Raw genomic sequence first — 3303 nt, forward strand, 5'->3', positions numbered from 1 at the left:
TTTATCCTGTCCAGGGACATAGTGTTGTGCTGGCTATCTGCCTTCCCACCCGGCCACCTGTTCTTAAAGCAACACTGCAATCAAACAAATATCATGTAACACCAGCAAGCCACTTATTTCAACATATATTGGAGTAAATAGAAAGAAATGCGGTTTCACTTTACCAGATGAGGCTCCTGACTTGTAAACTTCCATCCTTCATTCCACTCAATTTTCGGGGGCAGTCAGCTTTAATTTAATGTTTGAACATATTCACCACCTCCCCCCACCACCCACCCTTACACCAGTGGAAGGCAATGATTTATGCCTGGAAGACCAGAGTTAACACAGTGTGGAGCTGGAGGAACACAGCAGGCCAGGCAGCATCAGAGGAGACAGAAAGCTGACATTTCGGGTCGGGATCCTTCTTCAGAAAACTTTCTGAATTATGATGCTGCTTGGCCTGCTGTGTTCCTCCAGATCCACACGGCGTTATCTCTGACTCCAGCATCTGCAGTTCTTGCTATTTCAGTCCTGGAAAACCAACTAGCTCTAGACAGCAAGCAGAAATTTTTGGACCATCCACAAGGGTCTCTGGACCTGAAACATTAACTCTGTTTTCTCTCCACAGAGAAAGAGATGGTGATGACTTGTACTATTGCTGGACTGTTAATGCAGGGTGCCAGGAATGTTCCTTGGACGTAGGTTCAAATCCTGGATGGTGGAATTTGAATTGTATAAAAAGAAATAAAAATCTAGAATTAAAAGTCTGATGATGACCATGAATCCATTGTTGATAGTCAGGAGAAACCCATCTGGTTCACTAATGTTCTTTAGGGAAGGAAACTGCCACCCTCACCTGGTCTGGCCTACATGTGACTCCAGGCCCCCAGCAATGTGGTTGACTGTTTACTGCCCACTAGGCAATAATTCTTTTTGTTTTATTCATTTACAGGATGAGGACATCACTGGCCAGGCAGCATTAATTTCCCATCCCTAATTGCCCAGAGGGCAGTTAACAGTCAACCATAATGTGTCAGGAAACACATAAAAATTGACATGGGAAGGATGGCTGCTTCCTTCCCTAGAGGACATTAGCAAATCAGGTGAGTTTTTCCCCAGTGATCAATAATGTACTCATGATCATCATTAGACTCTTAATTCCCAGATTTTTTTATTGAATTCAAATTCCAACATCTGCCATGCTAGGATTTGAACCTAAATTCCCAGTATATTAATCTGGGTGTCTGGATTAACAGTCCAGCAATCATGCCCCTAGCCTATCACCTCCTTGCTGGCCGAGTCAGTGACACGGTCAATCCATGAATAAATGTTTTAAAAATGCTGCCAGACCTGCTGCATTTCTGTTTTGGTTGTTAGGAATTTGCAAACGCTTGCTGCTTCATATAATCAGAAAGATGGAATACCAACCCACAAGGAAATATTAGGCAGGGTGATCAGAGTCTTAGTCAAAAGGACAGTTCTTGAAGAAAAACTTCTCAGCCTCAGAAGCTCAAGGTATAATCAGCTGAAGTGAGTATGGGGGCATTCAAAAAGAGTCAGAGAAACAGTAAGATGGCAGGTTGGGGGAGGGGACACTGGCAGAGTTTATGGAATTGGAGTAAGAAATACACACAAGGCTGAGAATTTTAAATTGGAAGAATGGGACATGGTAAGAAACCAATGTGAGATAATGTAGACAGCAAGAGTTTACATTAAGCTGCATTTTCCTGAGAGTAGATGGTGGGAAATCAGTGTGGGGTAAAAGAGAATATAATTGTGTACGTTACATCACTTGCTGAGGCGATGATTAACATATTAAACAATTCTAAATTGGCCCTTAATAATCGTACTTTAACGTAATAGGACAACTGACCGTAACAGCTGGTTTATTTCTAATGCTTGGACATAAAAATACTGTGAAAGCATCTGATAATCTTGCTTCACGAGGTTAAGTTGTCAGCGGAACTTAACAACCGACAAGACCTTTCCACTGTAATTCACCCAGTGGCTCAGAGTGAGCAGTACGTCCATCAGATCCTTGAGTTCAAAAGAGTATCAAGTTTCATCCCAATCAGCTCCATGACACAGGGCTCTGTGCTCTACAGTCTGTTGCCCAGGACACACACTGAAGCGAACATTGGCTGTGCCTGGAAGACCATATGCTCAGTGAAAGATGCCCTCTGCCTGAAATTTATTAGTCTTCCAGGACTAAGAGTTGGCCCTGACCAAGTGCTGCAGACTGGCACATTCCAAGATCCAGGACTACTTGCTGAGGGATGCACTAAAGTTTGGGGCAGCTGCTGCCAAGGTGCAATAGGGAAAGACCACTGTCTGAAGTCTTCCTTCTGAAGGTAAACGGGGGTCCGTTCAATTATTGGTCCCTTCCAGAGCTTCAAATGCATGTGAGTGTAGCCTTGTATATGTAAGTGATGCCTTTGGTTGGTTTGGATACAGTCACACTCCAATGTCTGTTTGTTACCTTGACACGATACTGTACAGAACCAAATTGCATTTTTTGAGTATTTATATATACAAAGATAATTTTTATGAACAATGTATATTTTTGAAATTAAAAAAAAGTTCAAAAGTATTGCACTTTTAGACTCAAAAGCTGGAGCTTCATTGACTGCATTTCTTGCTGTTCTCCATGTGACCGTTGGAATGGGCTAAATCATTCTAAATGGTTTCTGGCTCATCAGAGATTGGACATGTGATCCAAGATGTGTGTCAGAACCCACTAGAAATGCCAATGCACTGACTCTATGAGAGCTGCTCAGGAAGATTGATCTTCCAATGGGCAATTCTGCAAAAGTGTCCACTAGTCTGAATTAGAGTCAGGGACTTTAGGAAGCTGATGTACTTAACTCGGTACGTGCCTATTTACTCATTCATCTGGTGTGGGTTGTTTTCTGTCCAGCCTTTGTCAGACACAAGAGTTTCCTGGCTGATCATAAAACTTGAGCCATTGTTTGGACTGGTACATGATTCCAGTGCAGCAGTAATTTGAGGCAAGCTGGGATATGCATTCAGAAAATAATCAGCTTCTTGCCCTTTGTGAAATATATAACCAAAAAACCCACAGTTCGCTCCACGTGACACATCTTGAATCAACTATGTTTTGATTTTGTTTAGCTGGTCATGTATCTATGGAAAGGGTGCACTGACTGACAGAAATGTCAATAGAGCATTTAAAGTGACTGTACTCTGGAAATGCAACCACTGCCTCCCCCCCACCGACTCTTCCCCAGTCCTTCCCCCTTCACATTGCGGTGGCTTGGGATTGTAAAGTATTTCAGTTGCTATATTTGAAACAATGGTGAA

The sequence above is a fragment of the Stegostoma tigrinum genome, chromosome 14, assembly GCF_030684315.1.
Source record: "Stegostoma tigrinum isolate sSteTig4 chromosome 14, sSteTig4.hap1, whole genome shotgun sequence".
NCBI lineage: Eukaryota > Metazoa > Chordata > Chondrichthyes > Orectolobiformes > Stegostomatidae > Stegostoma > Stegostoma tigrinum.